This window comes from Bubalus kerabau, chromosome 1, assembly GCF_029407905.1.
Source record: "Bubalus kerabau isolate K-KA32 ecotype Philippines breed swamp buffalo chromosome 1, PCC_UOA_SB_1v2, whole genome shotgun sequence".
Taxonomy (NCBI): domain Eukaryota; kingdom Metazoa; phylum Chordata; class Mammalia; order Artiodactyla; family Bovidae; genus Bubalus; species Bubalus kerabau.
In genome coordinates, this window is record NC_073624.1 from 57,364,474 (window position 1) to 57,388,358 (window position 23,885).

The window sequence follows — 23,885 nt, forward strand, 5'->3', positions numbered from 1 at the left end:
TAACTTGCAGAACTTTAAGATTATAAAAATTGTGTAATTTTAAGTCAAATTGTATGGTAATTATTACCACAGCAATAGAACACTAACTCAGCTACCCATCTCTCCCCAATCTGATTAATATTCTTGGTAATGATTCTAAGACCCACCCACGTCAGCCCACCCCCAGCCATGGCCACAGACAATGGGCAATCCCCTAGTCAGCACAAGCTCCCCAACATCCAGGGCAAGGCACTGAGAGGCCAGGGAAGGAGGGAGATGGGGAAGCTAGCCCTCCTTAATCAATACTTAATTTAACTGACCAAGAAACAAATGCTAATTCAAAGAGGTCAAAGAATTTATCAAAGCTAACTCAAGAATGCAGCCCTCTAATCATTTACTGATTACAGCTCGATGTTAATAATGGTGCAGTTAGATTTTCAGCCATATGATGTGCTTCTAAAGACTCTGACAAATGTTAACAAAAAAAAGGCAACAAAATGGCATTAAATTACACAAGACAAAAATAAATAAATAAATCACACAAGACTTTGAAATGTAACTTTAAAACGGAAGTTAATGATAATTTCAAAGGAATAATGAAGGTTATTTATAGGAGTTATAAAGTTGATCTTAACTAATTTTGGTGCTAACAAATACATTTCTGATAGAGTTAATAATTAATGAAAGCTTCTGGCCAAAAAAAAAAAAAAAACAAACCTGTATTTTAATGCCCTTTTGAAATGGTCTAAATTATTGTTTAAAAAAAAAAAACTTTAACCATTTTTCTTAAGTAAATATTTGTTTGAAATAAGTTACCCCATGCCAAAATATTTAGCAAAATAATTTGCTCAAAACAAGGCATATTCACTATTCTCATTCTGTATGGTCTTTCAAAACTTGTTTGGTCATCATTGGTGGTGGTGATGATTTAGTCGCTAAGTTGTGTCCGACTCTTGTGACCCCATGGACTGTAGCCTGCCAGGCTCCTCTGTCTGTGGGATTCTCCAGGCAAGAATACTAGAGTGGGTTGCCATTCCCTTCTCCAGGGGATCTTCCTGACCCAGGGATTGAATCCAGGTCTCCTGTATTGAAGGCAGATTCTTTACCAACTGAGCTACAAGGGAAGCCCTTGAAAGCCTGTCCCTAAAGCCAAGCCTCAGTATATTAATGAATCAAGTGACTGGAATCACGTATGTATACTTTCATAGCAATGTGAATATCAGAAGCCTTAGCTAACCATGGTTTACAAGTACCCTATTCAGTAAATGTGCGATGACAGCAAGGTTAGGTTTCACAGAAAATAAGGAAGGGGGAAATAAACACAGCATTAACATTGTTTTTAAGTATATGTCTCCTAGTGGCTGCTGATCTCCAAATTCACTAGCATTAAAATACCTGCTGTAGTGGGCAAACTCTTAGATTGTTTTTCAGTCACCCAGTTGTGTCCAATTCTTTGCAACTCCATAGACTGCAGCATGCCAGGCCTCACTTCCCTCACCATTTCCTGAAGTTTGCCCAAGTTCATGTCCATTGTATCGGTGATGCCATCCAGCCATCTCATCCTCTGACATCTCCCTTAGATTAAGGGTCAGCAAATTATGGCTCATGGGCCAAATCTGGCCAATCGCCAGTTTTTGTAAAGAAAGTTTTATTGGAACTCAGCCACAGATTTGTTTACAATTTGTTTACATCACCTATGATTGTTTTTGTACAACAACAACAGAATTGAGGAGTTGTGACAAAGACTGTTTGGCTCTCAAAGAAGAAATACTTACCATCTGGCTCTTTACAGAAGTTTGCCTACCCCTGTCTTAGATCAACACCACTAAGGTATTTGGAAAACACTGCTCAGGTATTGTGACTTACTGACACAAACTATCTCCTTAAATGTTTTACAGACAGTAATCTGCTTGAAATTTCAAACCTTAACAGCTTGAATGTTCATAGACTTTTGCACTTCCTTCCTGTTTTATTTGGTGAGGCATGGCAAAATAACTCCTATAGTTGCTTGGTGTTTTTCCAAACTAATGTGGAAGTTGGGAACCTGTTTGGGGGGTTTATAGGTAACAACAGGAAGAGCATAAACACAGTTCCAATAGACCACAAAAAGCCTTATATGCTCTAGTAGATAGATACCATATTACATCTATCCACAATTTTACATCTACTATATAATAATTATATTATTAAATATTAAATTGTTATTAAATAACAATTATTAAATAATATTTAATAATAATTTTATTGTGTTATTCATGGAAACTGGCCTGAATTGGGTGCAATGGTAATAACGGCTCACAATGAGGCACTGTGGCAAAGAACACAGACTTAGGATGCAGACTGCTTGGGTTCAAATCCTGCCTATGCCACTACCAACTGTGTTCTTAATTAGCTTCTAGGGGCCTCAGTTTCCTTATATAAACTGGGGATAACAGTACTATCTACCTCATAGAATACAGCAGTTCTGGGCACATAGTGAATTCCATTAAAAAGTATCGATAATTTACAGCAATATATTAATAATCTTACTATTGAGAATGCAATTAGTGGTTAAGAGTGTAGGCTCTACAGTCTGTCTACCTAGGTTGGCCTGTATTCTGGTTCTACTCCTTTCTGGCTGTGAGAATTTGGACATGACCCAATTGGGGGATAATAGTAACATCTACGCTTGGGCTGTTTTGAGGATTACTTGAGTTAATACATATAGCACTGCCTAACAGAGTATACACTCAATAAATGCTAACTATTTTTATTATTTTCAGTATTAGTATTATTAATATTTTCATCACCATGTAACTTGCCTGATGATAAATGTTCTACATTATGAGGCACTATTATCAATACCATTTTAAGGATACAGGAACTTAGGCATAAGAAAGTTAAGTAACTGGTTTAATTCACTGAATGATGTAACTTGGAACTGAATATTTTTAAGAGGATTAGGAGACCTTTGGGTCTACATAACAATAGAGGCTGATTTCTTCAAGGGAAAACAGGCTGATTAAGAAACAGAAGAATTTTATACTTTCTGGCCTTACATTTAGATCTTTAATCTATTTTGAATTTATCTTTGTGTATGGTGTTAGGAAGTGTTCTAATTTTGTTCTTTTACATGTAGATGTACGCTTACCCCAGCACCATTTATTGAAGAGGCTGTCTTTGGCCCATTGTATATTCTTGCCTCCTTTGTCAAAAATAAGTTACCCATAGGTCAGTTCAGTTCAGTCGCTCAGTTGTATCCAACTCTGCAACCCCATGAACTGCAGCATGCCAGGCCTCCCTGTCCATCACCAACTCCCAGAGTCCACCCAAACCCATGTCCATTGAGTCGGTGATGCCATCCAACCATCTCATCCTCTGTCATCCCCTCCTCCTCCTGCCCTCAATCTTTCCCAGCATCAGGGTCTTTTCAAATGAGTCAGCTCTTCGCATCAGGTGGCCAAAGTATTGGAGTTCCAGCTTCAATATCAGTTCTTCCAATGAACACTCAGGACTGATCTCCTTTAGGATGGACTGGTTGGATCTCCTTGCATGCCAAGGGACTCTCAAGAGTCTTCTCCAACACCACAGTTCAAAAGCATCAATTCTTCAATGCTCAGCTTTCTTTATAGTCCAACTCTCAAATCCATATATGACCACTGGAAAAACCATAGCCTTGACTAGACGGACCTTTGATAACAAAGTAATGTCTCTGCTTTTTAATATGCTGTCTAGGTTAGTCATAGCTTTTCTTCCAAGGAGTAAGCCTCTTTTAATTTCATGGCTGCAATCACAATCTGCAGTGATTTTGGAGCCCCCAAAAATAAAGTCAGCCACTGTTTCCACTGTTTCCCCATCTATTTGCTACACATTGATGGGACCAGATGCCATGATCTTAGTTTTCTGAATGTTGAGTTTTAAGCCAACTTTTTCACTCTCCACTTTCACTTTCATCAAGAGGCTCTTTAGTTCTTCTTCGCTTTCTGCCATAAAGGTGGTGTCATCTGCATATCTGAGGTTATTGATATTTCTCCCGGCAATCTTGATTCCAGGTTGTGCTTCTTCCAGACCAGTGTAACTCATGATGTACCCTGCATATAAGTTAAATAAGCAGGGTGATAATATACAGCCTTGATGTACTCCTTTTCCTATTTGGAACCAGTCTGTTGTTCCATGTCCAGTTCTAACTGTTGCTTCCTGACTTGCATACAGGTTTCTCAAGAGGCAGGTCAGGTGGTCTGGTATTCCCATCTCTTTCAGAATTTTCCACAGTTTATTGTGATCCACACAGTCAAAGGCTTTGGCATAGTCAATAAAGCAGAAATAGATGTTTTTCTGGAACTCTCTTGCTTTTTCCATGATCCAGCAGATGTTGGCAATTTGATCTCTGGTTCCTCTGCCTTTTCTAAAACCAGCTTGAACGTCTGAAAGTTCACAATTCACGTATTGCTGAAGCCTGGCTTGGAGAATTTTGAGCATTACTTTACTAGCATGTGAGATGAGTGCAATTGTGTGGTAATTTGAGCATTCTTTGGCATTGCCTTTCTTTGGGATTGGAATGAAAACTGACTTTCTCCAGTCCTGTGGCCACTGCTGAGTTTTCCAAATTTGCTGGCATATTGAGTGCAGCACTTTCACAGCATCATCTTTCAGGATTTGAAATAGCTCAACTGGAATTCCATCACCTCCACTAGCTTTGTTCGTAGTGATGCTTTCTAAGGCCCGCTTGACTTCACATTCCAGGATGTCTGGCTCTAGGTCAGTGATCACACCATCGTGATTATCTGGGTCATGAAGATTTTTTTGTAAAGTTCTTCTGTGTATTCTTGCCACCTCTTCTTAATATCTTCTGCTTCTGTTAGGTCCATACCATTTCTGTCCTTTATTGAGCTCATCTTCACATGAAATGTTCTCTTGGTATCTCTAATTTTCTTGAAGAGATATCTAGTCTTTCCCATTCTGTTGTTTTCCTCTATTTCTTTGCATTGATCACTGAAGAAGGCTTTCTTATCTCTCCTTGCTATTCTTTGGAACTCTGCATTCAGATGTTTATATCTTTCCTTTTCTCCTTTGGTTTTTGCTGCTCTTCTTTTCACAGCTATTTGTAAGGCCTCCTCAGACAGCCATTTTGCTTTTTTGCATTTCTTTTCCATGGGGATGGTCTTGATCCCTGTCTACTGTACAATGTCATGAACCTCATTCAATAGTTCATCAGGCACTCTGTCTATCAGATCTAGTCCCTTAAATCTATTTCTCACTTCCACTATATAATCATAAGGGATTTGATTTAGGTCATATCTGAATGGTCTAATGGTTTTCCCTACTTTCTTTAATTTCAGTCTGAATTTGGCAATAAGGAGTTCATGATCTGAGCCACAGTCAGATCCTGGTCTTGTTTTTGCTGACAGTATAGAGCTTCTCCATCTTTGGCTGCAAAGAATATAATCAATCTGATTTCGGTGTTGACCATCTGGTGATGTCCATGTGTAGGAGTCTTCTCTTGTGTTGTTGGAAGAGGGTGTTTGCTATGACCAGTGCATTTTCTTGGCAAAACTCTATTAGTCTTTGCCCTGCTTCATTCCATATTCCAAGGCCAAATCTGCCTGTTACTCCAGGTGTTTCTTGACTTCCTACTTTTGCATTCCAGTCCCCTATAATGAAAAGGACATCTTTTTTGGGTGTTAGTTCTAAAAGGTCTTGTAGGTCTTCACAGAACCATTCAACTTCAGCTTCTTCAGGGTTACTGGTTGGGGCATAGACTTGGATTACTGTGATATTGAATGGTTTGCGTTGGAAACGAACAGAGATCATTCTGTCATTTTTGAGATTGCATCCAAGTACTGCATTTCAGACTCTTTTGTTGACCATGATGGCCACTCCATTTCTTCTGAGGTATTCCTGCCTGCAGTAGTAGATATAATGGTCATCTGAGTTAAATTCACCCATTCCAGTCCATTTTAGTTCGCTGATTCCTAGAATGTCGACATTCACTCAATCCATCTCCTGTTTGACAATCTTAGGGTTTTTTATATACAGTATCATGTCATCTGCAAACAGTGAAAGCTTTACTGCTTCTTTTCCAACCTGGATTTCTTTTATTTCTTTTTCTTCTCTGATTGCTGTAGCTAGGACTTCCAGAACTATGTTGAATAACAGTGGTGAAAGTGGACACCTTTGTCTTGTTCCTGATCTTATGGGGAATGCTTTCAGTTTTTCACCATTGAGAATAATGTTTGCTGTAGGCTTATCATATATGGCTTCTACTATGTTAAGGTAGATTCCTTCTATGCCCATTTTTTGAAGAGTTTTAATCCTATAACTCTTAGTGGAAAACACAGGCAGAACACTCAATGACATAAATCAAAGCAATATCCTCTATGACCCACCTCCTACAGTAATGGAAATAAAAACAAAAGTAAACAAGTGGGACCTGATTAAACTTAAAAGCTTTTGCACAGCAAAGAAAACTATAAGTAAGGTGAAAAGACAACCCTCAGAATGGTAGAAAATAATAGCAAATGAAACAACTGACAAAAGATTAATTTCCAAAATATATAAGCAGCTCATACAACTCAATACCAGAAAAACAAACAACCCAATCAAAAAGTGGGAAAAAGACCTAAACAGACATTTCTCCAAAGAAAACATACAGGTGGCTAACAAACACATGAAAAGATGCTCAACATCACTCATTATTAGAGAAATGGAAATCAAAACTATAATGCGATATCACGTCACACCAGTCATCATCAAAAAGTCTACAAACAATAACTGCTGGAGGGGGTGTGGAGAAAAGGGAATGTTCTTGCACTGTTGATGGGAATGTAAATTGATATAGCCACTATGGAAGACGATATGGAAATTCCTTAAAAAACTGGGAATAAAACCATCATATGACCCAGCAATCTCACTCCTACTCATATACCCTGAGGAAACCAGGTTTGAAAAACACACATGTATGCCATTGTTCATTGCAGCACTATTTACAATAGCTAGAACATGGAAGCAACCTAAATGTCCATTGACAGATGAAAGGATAAAGAAGTTGTGGTACATATACACAATGGAATATTATTCAGCCCTAAAAAGGAACACATTTGAGTCAGTTCTAATGAGGTGGATAAACCTACAACCTATTATACAGAGTGAAGTAAGTCAGAAAGAGAAAGATAAATATTGTGTTCTAATGCATATATACGGAATCTAGAAAAATGGTACTGAAAAAGCGTCTGCCTCCAATGTGGGAGACCTGGGTTCGATCCCTGGGTTGGGAAGATCCCCTGGAGAAGGAAATGGCACCCCACTCCAGTACTCTTGCCTGGAGAATCCCATGGATGGAGAAGCCTGGTAGGCTACAGTCCACTGGGTCGCAAAGAGTCAGATACGACTGAGCGACTTCACTTTCACTTTCAGTGGAGAAATAGACATAGAGAATAGACTTATGGACATGGGGAGAGGGGAGGAGAGGGTAAGATGTATGGGAAGAGTAACATGGAAACTTACATTACCATATGTAAAATAGATAGCCAAAGGGAATTTACTGTATGACTCAGGAAACTCAAACAGGGGCTCTGTATCAACTTAGAGGGGTATGTATACTTATGGGATTTCTTTGGAAGGAACGATGCTAAAGCTGAAACTCCAGTACTTTGGCCACCTCATGCGAAGAGTTGACTCATTGGAAAAGACTCTGATGCTGGGAGGGATTGGGGGCAGGAGGAGAAGGGGACGACAGAGGATGAGATGGCTGGATGGCATCACTGACTCGATGGACATGAGTCTGAGTGAACTCCGGGAGTTGGTGATGGACAGGAGGCCTGGCGTGCTGTGATTCATGGGGTCGCAAAGAGTCGGACACAACTGAGCGACTGATCTGATCTGATGGCTGATTCATGCTGAGGTTTGACAGAAAACAATAAAATTCTGTAAAGCAATTGTCCTTCAATAAAAAGAAAATTAATTAAAAAAAGGAAAGAAACAGAGAAGTGGGACTAAGGTGGCAACACTGGAGGCTCCTGAATTTCCTTCCTCCAACAGAGTCACTGAATGTACAGCTGCACAGGAAGCAAGCCCCTCTAAGAGGGATCCAGAAACTAACTGAGTGACTCCTATATATTGGGCTAAAGAGAAAATATCACATCACAATAGGTGGGAAAGACTGAGACACATTCACACTGTAAATCCCATACCTGGCAGAGCACCATACAATCAGCAGGGAACCCTCAACTCTCAGTCACTCCCTGAAGAGTGAAGGGTTTGGACCACACACCTAGTGCCCCAACTTTTAAGGCTCCCACCCAGGCAGAGACTCCCCAAACCCCTTTGTCTTGTAACCCTTTTTGGCTTGAAGTCTATTTTGTCTGATAGAGGTATGGCTATGCTGGCTTCTTTCCATTTTTGTTTGCTTGAAATGTTATCTTCCAGCATTTTACTTTTTAGTTTATGTGTGTTTCTAAAATGAATTTTCTATGGGCAGAATATTGTTGGGTCTTTATTAATCTATCCATTGGTTAGTTCAATCCATTTACACTTAGTGTGATTATTATATGTAAGGATTTACTGCTGCCATTTTATCTTTTGCCTTCTGTTTCTCTCTCCATTGTTTCTTTTTCCTTCTGCTTCTGGGTACCTTTATAAATTGGTGGTTTTCTATGGTGATTCTCTCCCTCCTCACTTTTTTCAATATTTTGTGTCTTTAGACTTCTGCTTTGGGGTTACCATGAGGTTTACATAAAATGTCTTATAGATAAAATAGTCCTTTTTCTGCTGATAGCAATTTATCTTCATTCACCTATGAGGGTTCCATCCTTTTATACTTCCCTTTTTATATTTTTGATTCTGTAATTTCATTACTAAGTAGTAGTAGTCACTATTATTTTTTAAGCTTAATATATTATTCTTATAAAAGAGTTAGTGCTCTAATTCTATTTATCATCTTAATCAGAGCTTTGGGTGATTTCATGTTTTTAGTTCAGCTTGAAGAGCTCTGTTCAACATTTCTTGTAAAGCAGTTCTAATGTTGGAAAATCCCTCAGCTTCTGTTTGTCTGGGGAAAGATTTACCTCTGCTTCATATTTTTTCTGGATAGTGTGTTCTTGGCTGGTAGTTTTTATATTTAAATATTTTGAACATGTTATTCCACTCTCTCCTGGCCTATAGAGTTTCTGTTGTTTTTGTTGTTTGGTCGCTAAGTCGTGTCCGACTCTTTTGTGACCCCATATACTGTAGTCTCCCAGGCTCCTCTGTCCATAAAATTTCCCAAGCAAGAATGCTGGAGTGGGTTGCCATTTCCTTCTCCAGGTAGAACTTCTGCTGATAGCTTAATGGAGAGTTTGTGGGTTATTATCTTTTATTCCTATCTACCTTTAAAATCCTTTACCTTGACTTCTGACAGTTTTAATATAATGTATCTTGGAGATGCATCATAAGGTGTTCTATTAGCTTTATGGACTTCTAGATAGAGTTTCTTTTCTAGGTTTGGGAAGTTCTAGGGTATTATTTCTATAAATAAACTCTGCCCCATTTTCCCTCTGCTTCTGGGATACTCATTACACTTATGTTGGCTTTTCTACTGCAGTTAGGTCTTACAGGGTTTTCTTCACTTTTAAGTCTTAGTTTTCTCTCTTCCATCTGAATCATTGCTATATTTTCCATCATGCTGCTACTGCTAAGTCACTTCAGTTGTGTCCAACTCTGTGCGACCCCATAGACGGCACCCCACCAGGCTCCTCTGTCCCTGGGATTCTCCAGGCAAGAATACTGGAGTGGGTTGCCATTTCCTTCTCCAATGCATGCAAGCATGCTAAGTTGCTTGAGTTGTGTCCGACTCTGTGTGACCCTATGGACAGCAGCCCACCAGGCTCCTCTGTCCACAGGATTCTCTAGGCAAGAATACTGGAGTGGGATGCCATTTCCTTCTCCATATTTCCATCATGGAGCTTCTAATTCTCTCTTCAATTATGATCTGCTCTATTTCCAATGCATTATAAAGCATTCTCCATCTGAGTTCTTCAGCTCCAGAATGTGTATGGTTCTTTTTTAGAATTTCAGTGTCTTTGGTAAAGTACTTCTTCCATTTGCTAATTTTATCCCTGAAACCATTTGTAGCACTTTTCTGAGTTTTCCTATAGCTCACTGAATTTCTTCATAACAGCTATTTTAAATTCCTTGTCAGTTATATCACAATAGTCTACATTTTTTGTTTCAGTTGCCAGAAAATTGTCATTTTCTTTTTGTGACATCACATTACCATGATTTTTCATGGTGTTTGAGGAGAAATGCCCCTGCTGCTGCATTTGAAGTAGCAGACACATTCCTTACTTAGATAAGGTTTTGTTTACTTTGGTTCTAACAGTTCAACAGGCTGGTGGTTAGGTGCCTTCATTTTATTTTTTAGAGGGTAGCACTATAGCACAAGTTTTGCTTTCCTTACCACTAAGGTAAGGAAAGGATAGGAAATTGCAACCCACTCCAGTATTCTTGCCTGAAGGATTCCTTGGACAGAGGAGCCTGGGGGGCTACAGTCCTTGGAGTCGCAGAGTTGGACATAACTGAGTGATTGAGCATGCAAGGAAAGAATGCATTAACAAAGCAAGAGGTGCTGGCAGAGCAGGAGAGGGGTGCACGTAGTACTTGGGACTTTGGGTGTGCCCACAACCTGGTAGGGCGCTCCTCAGGTCAGGGAACCCCAGAGGTCCATGGGCAGTTATCTTATCTCCTAGAGCAAACAGCAGAAGATGCTTTCCTTCAGTTCTTTCTTGTCTGCCTACTGCCCTCCACTTTCCCTACCGCACCCCCAGTCACTGCAGTCTCTCATTAGAGACAGCAGCAGCTCCCTCCAGCTGCAGTGCACATGGCTAGGCAGACACACATTCATCACCTCACCCTCCACCTCATCTGCTGGAGAGGTTGCATCAGCTCCCTGCCAATCACCTACTCTGACGTCACTACCTCTGGCACCATTAGCTCCCCCAGCACTCCCCTCAATCTGCTGCCTCCTCTGGAGTTCAGTCCACTAACTTTCGGGTACACAGATGGATGGATGTCTCACAGATTCTGCTATGCTGTGCACAGGCTTATTTTTTCTTTTTTTTTGGTTATGGAGTATACAAGAACTCATGCAACAAGAAGAACGCAACAGCAAAAAAACCAAGCAGTAACCCAATTAAAAAGTAAGCAAAGGACCTGAACAGACATTTCTCCTAAGAAAACATACAAATGGCCAAAAAGTCCATAAAAAGATACTCAACCTCACTCATCATGAGGGAAATGCAAATCAAAACCACAATGAGATATTATCTCATGCCTGTTAGGATATCTAATAGCAAATAAACAAGAGATAACAAATGTTGGTGAGGATGTAGAAGAAAAGACTACTATATGCTGTTGGTGGGAATGGAAGCTGGCACAGCCACTATGGAAAGCAATATAGAGGTTTCTCAGGAAATTAAAAATAGAACTGCTATATGATCCAGCAACCCAATTTCTGGGTACATTTTGAAAGGAAACAAAGTCATTTTCTCAAAGAGATATCTGGTGCACCCCTATTTTCACTGCAGCATGATTTGTAAGAGCCAAGACATGAAAACAACCTAAACAATGTCACCAATGGATGAATGGAGGAAGAAATGCAGTATATATACACAATGGAATATCATTTAGCTAAAAACAGGAAATCCTGCTCTATGATGAGATGTACAAACCTCAAGGGAATTATGCCAAGTGAAATAAATCAGACGGTAAGGCCAATACATATGATCTCACTTATATGTACAATCTAAAAATACCCAAATTCATAGAAGCAGAGTAGATTTGTGGTTGCCTGGAGGTTAGGGGCGGGGGAAAATATGGTGAGGCGGTAAATTTTCAGTTCTAAGATGAATAAGGTCTGAGGCTATAATGTAAAACATGGTGAGTATAATTGATAATACTGTGCTATAGAATGAAAATTTACAAGGAAAGTAGAACTTAAGTGTTCTCATCAAGAAAAAAACAAAAAAACAAATTTGAATCTGTGAGTTAGTGATTAATGTGATGGTAGGAATCCTTTCATAATCTGTATACATATATATATCAAATCATCATGTCAGTTCAGTTCAGTTGCTCAGTCATGTCCGACTCTTTGCAACCCCATGAATCGCAGCACTCCAGGCCTCCCTGTCCATCACCAACTCCCAGAGTTCACTCAGACTCACATCCATCGAGTCGGTGATGCCATCCAGCTATCTCATCCTCTGTCGTCCCCTTCTCCTCCTGCCCCCAATCCCTCCCAGCATCAGAGTCTTTTCCAATGAGTCAACTCTTCGCATGAGGTGGCCAAAGTACTGGAGTTTCAGCTTTAGCATCATTCCTTCCAAAGAAATCCCAGGGCTGATCTCCTTCAGAATGGACTGGTTGGATCTCCTTGCAGTCCAAGGGACTCTCAAGAGTCTTCTCCAACACCACAGTTCAAAAGCATCAATTCTTCGGTGCTCAGCCTTCTTCACAGTCCAGTTCTCACATCCATACATGACCACAGGAAAAACCATAGCCTTGACAGACCTTTGTTGGCAAAGTAACGTCTCTGCTTTTGAATATGCTAACTAGGTTGGTCATAACTTTCCTTCCAAGGAGTAAGCGTCTTTTAATTTCATGGCTGCAGGCACCATCTGCAGTGATTTTGGAGCCCCGAAAAATAAAGTCTGACACTGTTTCCACTGTTTCCCCATCTATTTCCCAGGAAGTGATGGGACCAGATGCCATGATCTTCGTTTTCTGAATGTTGAGCTTTAAACCAACTTTTTCACTCTCCACTTTCACTTTCATCAAGAGGCCTTTTAGTTCCTCTTGACTTTCTGCCATAAGGCTGGTGTCATCTGCATATCTGAGGTTATTGATATTTCTCCCGGCAATCTTGATTCCAGCTTGTGTTTCTTCCAGTCCAGCGTTTCTCATGATGTATTCTGCATATAAGTTAAATAAGCAGAGTGACAATATACAACCTTGATGTACTCCTTTTCCTATTTGGAACCAGTCTGTTGTTCCATGTCCAGTTCTAACTGTTGCTTCCTGACCTGCATACAGATGTCTCAAGAGGCAGGTCACGTAGTCTGGTATTCCCATCTCTTTCAGAATTGTCCACAGTTTGTAGTACCCTTTAAATTACTATTTTGTTAATCACACCTCAGTAAGTTGAAAACAAAAGAAACAGGGTCGTGTATTAAATAACAGTTGCCATGACAACTGCTTTTCTCCTTTTTATAAAATTGTATTGGATTGCAAAACTGCACAAGCACAAAATGTTAGCGTTGGGAAAAGTCTGTGGACCTAGTCCAAAATCTTCAAATTCCAGATGAGGAAACCAAGGTCCAGAACAGCTCAACAACGGACCCAGGATCCCAGAACAATCTTAGCATCAGAACAAAAACTAAGATCAGATATTCTGGTCTGAAATCCTTCCATCACAACAGACTGCCACAGTTTCATGGCAAAAACCTAAATGAAAATCATTTTATATTACGATCTACTTGTTTATTAAATAGTGGAGAATTTGATAAGCTGCTGCTGCTAAGTTGCTTCAGTCATGTCCGACTCTGTGTGACCCCATAGATGGCAGCCCACCAGGCTCCCCCATCCCTGGGATTCTCCAGGCAAGAACATTGGAGTGGGTTGCCATTTCCTTCTCCAATGCATGAAAGTGAAAAGTCAAAGTGAAGTCGCTCAGTCGTGTCCGACCCTTAGCAACCCCATGGACTGCAGCCTACCAGGCTCCTCCGTCCATGGGATTTTCCAGTCAAGAGTACTGGAGTGGGTTGCCATTGCCTTCTCTATTTGATAAGCAGAGCCAATCAATTCTTGAGGTGTATTTTGCAAATGAACTCTGACGGAAAGGCATACTTATCCACAATAGCTGACCCTGTCAAGGGTACACTGAGTAGATGTGTGCATGACTATAGGGAGGAAAAAAAGGGAAATTTCAGGGCAAATAGTCACATAACTGTCTTTACAGCTTAGACAGACTAGATATTCTTGCAGCTGCTGCTGCCGCTAAGTCACTTCAGTCGTGTCCGACTCTGTGCAACCTCATAGACGGCAGCCCACCAGGCTCCGCTGCCCCTGGAATTCTCCAGGAAAGAACACTGGAGTGGGCTGCCATTTCCTTCTCCAATGCATGAAAGTGAAAAGTGAAAGTGCAGTCGCTCAGTCGTGTCCGACTCTTCGTGACCCCATGGACTGCAGCCCACCAGGCTCCTCCATCCATGGGATTTTCCAGGCAAGAGTACTGGAGGGGGGTGCCATTAGGCCTAATTGGAAGTTGCACTAAACACACTGACATGTTTCACTGGGATCCTGTATGAGGGCAGTAGTGCGAAGATCTATTGGCAGTGACCTGAATCTACTCACCTCACAGAAGTATCACATCATTAGAGAGAAACATGGTCAAGGCATTAAAAAAATTTATGAAGCCTGGAAACAGTGATTCAAAGCTACTCTTTGTATTAATATATGAAATGAGAATTCAATGATATGTGTGATTTTTTTCTTTTAAAAATTAACTTCAGACTTACAATAATAGAATTTATTTTCCACAGTATAATATAGTGATTAAGAACAAACTTCCTGATCCAGAGCCTCAGAGATAAAGTCTAGACTAGCTCTGTGATCACATGATGCATCTTTATGCCTCTCTTTTTCTCATCTATCAAATGGGAATAAAGACTTCTTATGAGTTATCATGAAGATTCATGGGGTCTCAAAGAGTCGGACATGACTGAGCAACTGAAAGTCGTGTCTGACTCTTTGTAATCCCATGGACTGCAGCACACCAGGCCTCCCTGTCCATCACCAACTCCTGGAGTTGACTCAAACTCGGGTCCAGAGAGTCAGTGATGCCATTCAGCCATCTCTTCCTCTGTTGTCCCCTTCTCCTCCCACCTTCAATCTTCCCAGCATCAGACTCTTTTCCAATGAGTCAGCTCTTCGCATCAGGTAGCCAAAGTACTGGAGATTCAGTTTCAACATCAGTCCTTCCAATGAATATTCAGGACTTATTTCCTTTAGGATGGACTGGTTGGATCTCCTTGCAGTCCAAGGGACTCTCAAGAGTCTTCTCCAACACCACAGTTCAAAAGCATCAATTTTTCAGTGCTCAGCTTGCTTTACAGTCCAACTCTCACATCCATACATGACTACTGGAAAAACCATAGCCTTGACTAGATGAACCTTTGTTGGCAAAGTAATGTCCCTGCTTTTTAATATGCTGTCTAGGTTGGTCATAACTTTTCTCCCAAGTGTACAGTGTAATTATTTGACATACCTATACATTATGGAAAAGAAATGCAAAAAAGCAAAATGGCTGTCTGGGGAGGCCTTACAAATAGCTGTGAAAAGAGAAGAGAAAAGCAAAGGCGAAAAGGAAAGATATAAACATCTGAATGCAGAGGTCCAAAGAATAGCAAGGAGAGATAAGAAAGCCTTCCTCAGAGATCAGTGCAAATAAACAGAGGAAAACAATAGAATGGGAAAGACTAGATATCTCTTCAAGAAAATTAGAGATACCAAGGGAACATTTCATGCAAAGATGGGCTCGATAAAGGACAGAAATGGTACGGACCTAACAGAAGCAGAAGATATAAAGAAGAGGTGGCAAGAATACACAGAAGAACTGTACAAAACAGATCTTCACCTCCCAGATAATCATGATGGTGTGATCACTGACCTAGAGACAGACATCCTGGAATGTGAAGTCAAGTGGGCCTTAGAAAACATCACATCCTGAAAGATGATGCTGTGAAAGTACTGCACTCAATATGCCAGCAAACTTGGAAAACTCAGCAGTGGCCACAGGACTGGAAAAGGTCAGTTTTCATTCCAATCCCAAAGAAAGGCAATGCCAAAGAATGCTCAAACTACCGCACAATTGCACTCATCTCACACGCTAGTAAAGTAATGCTCAAAATTCTCCAAGCCGGGCTTCAGCAATATGTGAACTGTGAACTTCCTGATGTTCAAGCTGGTTTTAGAAAAGGCAGAGGAACCAGAGATCAAATTGCCAACATCCGCTGGATCATGGAAAAGGCAAGAGTGTTTCAGAAAAACATCTATTTCTGCTTTATTGACTAGGCCAAAGCCTTTGACTGTGTGGATCACAATAAACTGTGGGAAATTCTGAAAGGGATGGGAATACCAGACCACCTGACCTGCCTTTTGAGAAATCTGTATGCAGGTCAGGAAGCAACAGTTAGAACTGGACATGGAACAACAGACTGGTTCCAAATAGGAAAAGGAGTTCATCAAGGCTATATACTACCACCCTGCTTATTTAACTTATATGCAGAATACATCATGAGAAACGCTGGACTGGAAGAAACACAAGCTGGAATCAAGATTGCCGGGAGAAATATCAATAACCTCAGATATGCAGATGACACCAGCCTTATGGCAGAAAGTAAAGAGGAACTAAAAAGCCTCTTGATGAAAGTGAAAGTGGAGAGTGAAAAAGTTGGTTTAAAGCTCAACATTCAGAAAACGAAGATCATGGCATCTGGTCCCATCACTTCCTGGGAAATAGATGGGGAAACAGTGGAAACAGTGTCAGACTTTATTTTTCGGGGCTCCAAAATCACTGCAGATGGTGCCTGCAGCCATGAAATTAAAAGACGCTTACTCCTTGGAAGGAAAGTTATGACCAACCTAGTTAGCATATTCAAAAGCAGAGACATTACTTTGCCAACAAAGGTCCATCTAGTCAAGGCTATGGTTTTTCCTGTGGTCATGTATGGATGTGAGAGTTGGACTGTGAAGAAAGCTGAGCACCGAAGAATTGATGCTTTTGAACTGTGGTGTTGGAGAAGACTCTTGAGAGTCCCTTGGACTGCAAGGAGATCCAACCAGTCCATTCTGAAGGAGATCAGCCCTGGGATTTCTTTGGAAGGAATGATGCTAAAGCTGAAACTCCAGTACTTTGGCCACCTCATGCAAAGAGTTGACTCATTGGAAAAGACTCTGATGCTGGGAGAGATTGGGGGCAGGAGGAGAAGGGGACGACAGAGGATGAGATGGCTGGATAGTATCACTGACTCGATGGATATGAGTCTGAGTGAACTCTGGGAGCTGGTGATGGACAGGGAGACGTGGCGTGCTGCAATTCATGGGGTCACAAAGAGTCGGACATGACTGAGCAACTGAACTGAACTGATACATTATGCAATGACAACCAAGATCAACATAACCAACATATCCATCACTTCACATAGTTAACTGTTTTTTGTGATGAGAATGCTTAAGGTCTACTCTCAGCTTTCAAGTATACAGAAAACATCTGTGTATATATCTTTCCCCAAAGAATAAACAGGATACATTTATAATATGCCTGAACTGTGCAAGGTGCTAAAATAGATGCAAAAGATCTACCCTGAGGGACTCCCAATCTTACAAGTAGACAACCATTAGATTCACAAGCTCTATTCCAACCCCAGATCCCCAACAAAGCTGGACCCCAGAGTTATCCAAAGCTATTTGATCTCTTTGTGGAGGCTGAGACTATGGGTCTCCAGGGGTCTCCAGACTTAATCTCTTTCTCCTTTACCTACAATGTGATCTCCACTCAGAGAGGAAATATACACAAATAAAAAGCTAAACCGAGTGTGTAAGAATACATCTAACATTCGCATGGATGTGTTTCAATTGCTCGCTTCACTGTCAGAAACTCTGATGGCACCAGAACTTTTAGAAAGCAAGATTTATGGTATTAAACTGACAACACTGATATCGAATAGCCCCTTTCCCCAAGGTATATCCCTTCCTCCATTCACTGAACAAGGTTTCCTGCAATGGGCACTCCAATGCAGGGATAGACAAAATATCTCTTCTCCAGAAGTACAAAATCCAGCCTCATGTGTGTTAGAAAACAAACACCTTCCCAGGGGTTGGTTTCTTGAGACACACTAATTCAAGTACCATAGACAGATCTTTTCAAGTTCTGAGACTCAGAAATGAATATTGACTGGTGAATCAGAACATGGACCCTTGAGAAGATAAAATTTAAGATCTATCAGTGGTTGATTCGTTTCATTTAAAGAATTCTCGCTGCTTTGTACGAGCAAATAAACCAGAAAATGCTGATGCTCCTTTCATTAAAGAAAATAAAATACAATGAAATACAATAACTGCCAGCTAGAGAACCACAGTCCTCAGGGAGACTATTCCAGCACCGCCAATAGACAATCATGTTAACTAGTGTTCATTCCAATTGTTTTAGGAAGAAGATTTTAGAGGGACAGTCAATTCAGTAAGTCTCACCTTGGCTATAAATTGTTGATTCTGACTCAGTGGGTGAGACCAACTTTTAAACACTAACATCACTGGATATTTACATGTAGGTGGGAACATCACTTAGTATCTGATCAGGAAACAGAACAAACTTCCCACTGGGTGTTGACGTTTTCTCACCAAGAAGTGTCATCATGCACTTGACAAGTACATCAAGAATTAACACTCGTCCAGTGCCCACGCTCAACGTACAAACATCGTACACATATCATCTCACTGAATTCACTGAACTCTAATTCCTTGGGCACAAGACTGGTTTTGATTTGCCACATTATCCTCAGCACCTTCAGCACTGGCTGACCCACTGTAGATGCTCAATTAATGTTGAAAGGATTTTTACAGTGTTGCAAGTCACCTGGCCAGTAGGCAGCAGAAGTGGTATCCGACTGCAACACTCTCTACCCCACCAGCGTATCTTTATTGGATGATATTGCATAGTGATTCTAAAGACTAGGATTTGATAACTAGTTCATAAAGGCTTCCCTGGTGGCTCAGATGGTAAAGAATCTGCCCACAATGCAGGAGACCTGAATTCAATCCCTGGGTTGGGAAGACCCCCGGAGAAGGGAATGGCTACCTCATTCCAGTATTCTTGCCTGAAGAATCCCATGGACAGAGAAACCTGGCAGGCTACAATCCATGGGGTCCCAAAGAGCTGGAGAAGACTGAGCAACTAACACTTTCACTTTTCACTTAAGAAACATAACATTTTGGACAATATCAGAAAAAAAAATTGAGATACAAATTACAGTGTATAATTTGTATTTCAACTTCATTACTTATCTGTGGAAAGAAGGAACAGAATATTACAGAATCTACACTCAGGCTGACCTTGGAAACCACATGTCTACGATGACAAAGCTTAGCTCTGGATCCCTGGAAGTGGGGCAGGTGGTGGTGGTTTAGTCACTAAATTGTGTCTGACTCTTTTGCTACCACATGGACTGTAGCCCACCAGGCTCCTATGTCCATGGGGATTCTCCAGGCTAGAATACTGGAGTGGGTTGCCGCTTCCTTCTCCAGGGGATCTTGATTCGCCAGGCAAGAATACTGGAGTGAGTTGCCATTTCCTTCTCTGGGGGATCTTCCCAACCCTGGGTCTCCTGCATTGCAGGCAGATTCTTTACCATCTGAGCCAACAGGGGAGCCATGGAGGTGGGGGCAAGAGCTTCACTCTTTCCTACAGGAAGGCTGGACTTCACCTGAGTGAGCAGTTCTATTGTTCTAAACCAAAGGGATTTTGATGTTTATCTGCTGCAGTAACCAGAGTTACTGTATACAAAATCAATTCTCTGGCAGTAGGTCTCTGAAGTATATGAGTTTTAAAGGAGAGGGGGTCTCAGAAAGGCGTGGTTCAGGAAAAGCAGTGTGCAGCATGTCAGAAGGAGCATCTAACTAACAGTAATTGTAATATGTGCCCCCACTTGGGAGTCAGGTCAAGAGTGACCTTAGGATTTCTGTCTTTTTATTCACTGGGACATAGCAGGCCAGCAAATACATGTTAAATAAATGACAGTGGGCGGGGGGGGGGGGGTGGGGGGGCAGCGCGGGTGGGAAGCCTTAGAGATGGTTTAGGACAGAATGTTCTTTCCTATGGGAACCTCAGGGAAGCACCTAGATTATAAAATGAAAATGACTCAATAACTTACAGAACTTATGTAACTAAGTACTTTTTAGACAGCCATGTCCCATTTTTATAAAATTATAGCTGCTCAAATATAAATTAAAGTGCATTTCAGGTCATATTTGTGGCTTTTTCCTATCAACATACAAATGAACAAGGCTCTTACTGTAACATATTAGTTTATTAAAGCTAAAAGAATAGCTAAATTGGACATACATTTATTTTTAATGACTTGCTGCGTTGAAAATGCCCCCTTCATTCTGCAGCTAATCCTCATAATCACTTAGCATTACAAAGTGAAAAGCAAATAGTTACCTGGACACAGAAACCTGACTATACTGGTTTGCCAGGGTTGCTCAGAAAATGGAGTGGATCTCAAGGTCACGTGTGTCTCTCTAGGGCTGGTGAGCTGCCCTGCCCCCCTCAGTTCCTTGGCTCTCACTCTGCCCTGTGACAGCCTCTAAAAATGTTGTGATGCAATTGTTTTGTCTTCCTAACTGAAGGGCAAGGCAGAACAAGGTCTTACTCCTCCTTGATTCTCAAAGCTTAAATCAAAACTTGGAATACAATAGGACTTCCCTGGGAGTCCACTGGATAAGAATCTGCCTGCCAATGCAGGAGACACAGGTTTGATCCCTGCTCTGAGACAATTCCATATGCCACAGTGCAACTAAGCTCCATGTACCACTGGGTACAATCTAGAGCCCGTGCTCTGCAATAAAGTACTCCTAGCTTGCCACAACTAGAGAAAGCCTGCCTGCAGCAATGAAGACCCAGCACAGACTTTTTTTTTTTTAATAACTTGGAATGTAGTTGGTGCTCAATACATGTCGAGTGAATGAAGAAATATTGAAAAAGTGAGTCCAGTAACCATTTGGTTGCTGGATTATGAGAACAGCATCCAGGATCACTGTTGCTGTTGTTCAGTCACCCAGTCACCTCCAATTCTTTGCGACTCCATGGAATGCAGCACACCAGGCCTCCCTGTCCCTCAACATCTCCCAAAGCTTGCCCAAGTTTGTGTCCATTGCATCAGTGATGCCATCCAGCCATTTCAACCTCTGATGCCCTCTTTTACTATTTTACTATTACTGTGTCATAAATTCAGTAATTTGGCATTATTAGTGGCAATCACATACAAATGCCAAGATATGTCAGCTAACCTTGCTGCTCAGAATTTACTCAGTTGGCCACCACGATCTAAGCACCCTCATGTACAGAATGGGGAGTAATTAACAGTCTGTGCTCTTGGGGTACTCAGTCTCCAGGAGGAGAAAGACTTGTAAAAAGATCCATTACAAGCTACAGGGTGTTCAGAGCTATAACAGAAGTGCATACAAAGGGCACTGGGGCATAGCACTGGGAACTGCTAACTGTCTCCAGCACTTTCAAAAGCTACTTCATAGAGAAGTGGACCTTCAAGCTATAAATTGAAGTGTGCAAAAAGTTGAGTATAGAGAGACGGGTTTCTCACAAACACCATCTCATTTATTTTGTACAGTTTGGTTAAAGAAATTGTTGTTCATTTTGAAATACAATTTAGAAAGTTCCATGGGTGCAACTGTTTATGTAATAACTCTTTGTCTTGTCTAGTCCTTTTCAATAAAAGAGACATGATAAATCACCTTTTTTCTTTGAGGAACAGATCATAGATTTAAGATGATCCAAACACTATTACAAAGTGATGGATGAAGACAGACCACCTGGAAAAGCCCCAGGATTTCCAGGAGAAAACAGCATAAAATATAAGGACAGTGAAGTTAAGACGTATGTGTGCCTTCTATTAAAGGAGGTTTTTTGTCATCTCCTCCAACTGGGTAGGAATGATGTAATGAAGACAGAGAGTAAGTGTACCCATTTTTCAGATAAATAAAAACACATCCCAGCAATACCTGAAAAATACCACCCTAGAGAAGGAGACTTCTTTAGAACAACAGACCTATACCTTTAATGGATGGGATCCAATACAATTATGTTTGGAAACCTAAAGTAATTTCAGGAACAAATGAGAAAGTAACTCCCACCTTGAACTAATGTATATAGAAGCCTGGATATTGATTTCCTGGACTATGGATCACCCTGACACCCTACAAAAGTGTATTTATTGTCCTGCAGTGTGCCGTATCTACAAGAAGGGCTTGCAAACCCTAATTAAAATTTAAATGAAAGAAATAATCAGATAAAAGTGACCTACAGGCTAAGGGATTAAAATAAATTATGTGATAATGGTATTTGAAAGTAAGAAACAGCAGCTCAGGTTTTCTAAAAATAAAAATCTGCAACTATATGGAATGACAAACATCTTTCAGGGACTATGCTGTAAAAAAGAAAAATTAAAACTAAAATAAATCCTTACCATAATCCATTTATTTTCTTCAATAGACAACCAATTATACTTAACTGAATTCCATCAGCTGTAGAATATGATAAGGTTGTCTAAAGCAAGTAAAATAATTATTTTGTGGACTTTTCAAAACAGGAGTCCCATGATGCTCTGGAGTTTTAAACAAGGTACATTTAAAATGAGATTTGCTACATAAAATATTACAGGAAAATATCAAGAGTGCAGACCATGCCCCTCAACTTGGAATCCTCTCAGCTCCCTTCTGGCAGTCCTTTGCACATAGTTATGTCTGCCTTGGGTTCTAGTAAATGCTCCGTCCCATCACTGCTTCGGGCTTCTAACTCCCTTTAAAGTTCTCAGATTATCCTAATTTGAGTGTGCTGTTTTCTACTGAGACCTGTAAGTGAGATTCTGTACTGAATTGCTCATGGGTTTGAGAAACGCAGGCAGAACCTCCTCGCCAGGAAGAAATGAAAGACCAGTGATGACCCAGGGCAAGTGGTGACATCGCTCACTCGAGTTGTTCCCAGTGGTGGCCAGGATGAAGGGGAGGTGGAAGGGACGGTGCTGGCAGGTCAAGTGACTTAATTGCTAAGGTGATGGTAGTGATTATAAAGATTACCAAGTCTCTTGGGTTCTTCTCAGAGCCCTGGAAGGCATACAAAAGGAAAATGAGAAATAAATATGCAAGTTTATAAATATACAAGTAAGAGCATACATGGATAAGCCAGAAAATCCCCTCAGCAACTTATCTCCTACAATCGCAGCAATTCTTCATCTTCTAGAGTCATAGGACAAATATGGCTAAGGACCGAGCCCAGAGCCTGACAGTAATGGCTGCAGAAGTACACTTGTTGTTGTTCAATCGCTAAGTCGTGTCTGAGTCTGTGTGACCCCATGGACCGCAGCAGGCCAGCCTTCCCTGTCTTCCATTCTCTCCCAGAGCTTGCTCAAACTCATGTCCATTGAGTGGATGATGCCATCCAACCATCTCATCCTCTGTCTCCCGCTTCTCCTCCTGCCCTCAATCTTTTGCAGCATCAGGGTCTTTTTCAATGAGTTGGCTATTTGTACCAGGTAGCCAAAATATTGGAGCTTCAGCTTCAATATTCATGCCTTCCAATGAATATTCAGGGTTGATTTCCTTTAGAATTGCCTTAGAGAGATGGGAGTGCTGACGTGGATCTATCAATATTATGTGCAGCTGCCACTCCCTAACCCTAAATTCTACACTTTACCAAGATCAGCAGGGAGGCATCCTTGAAAAGTTTGTGGCAGCTATCCTCCGCAAGCTGGAGATGGTGGTGGCCTGGTGGGGTTGGAGGGAGGGGGATGCTGAAACAGAATCAGTTCCTTTAATTTCAATGGAAATAAAGAGATCCAAGAGTGGTAAAAGCCAGCAGCTGGCACATAACTGTCAGTGACAAGATGGATGCAACAGGCCACAAGGATGAGTGATAATCAGAGCCTTGATCCACAAGGATCTATAGTGATGACTATAAAGTGATGACTATATTTTTTGGATGACTTCCAAAAAATAAAACAGAAAAAGATGGGCAATCTATGAAGATGCTACTCGAAACACACAAGTGGAAAAATTCTAGGTCTGATGGAGTGAAATCTAACAGTGGGGATTCTCAGCCTCTTACT

The 23,885-nt window shown here is 40.9% G+C and overlaps 1 protein-coding gene across 20 annotated transcripts in view; it reads right to left on the reverse strand.

Annotated features, from left to right (window-relative positions):
* Nucleotides 1-23,885, reverse strand: part of ANO4 (anoctamin 4) — a 428,567-nt gene that overhangs the window by 236,179 nt on the left and 168,503 nt on the right. For 3 of the 20 annotated variants that reach the window (XM_055575924.1, XM_055575899.1, XM_055575969.1), the window contains one exon: nt 22,858-22,884. The exons of 15 other annotated variants lie outside the window; for them this stretch is intronic. The gene's annotated coding sequence lies outside the window, so the exon portion shown is untranslated. Of the gene's footprint in view, nt 1-22,750; nt 22,758-22,857; nt 22,885-23,885 lie in introns of those variants that run through there. 2 more of the 20 variants (XM_055575917.1, XM_055575997.1) reach the window with 2 other exon arrangements.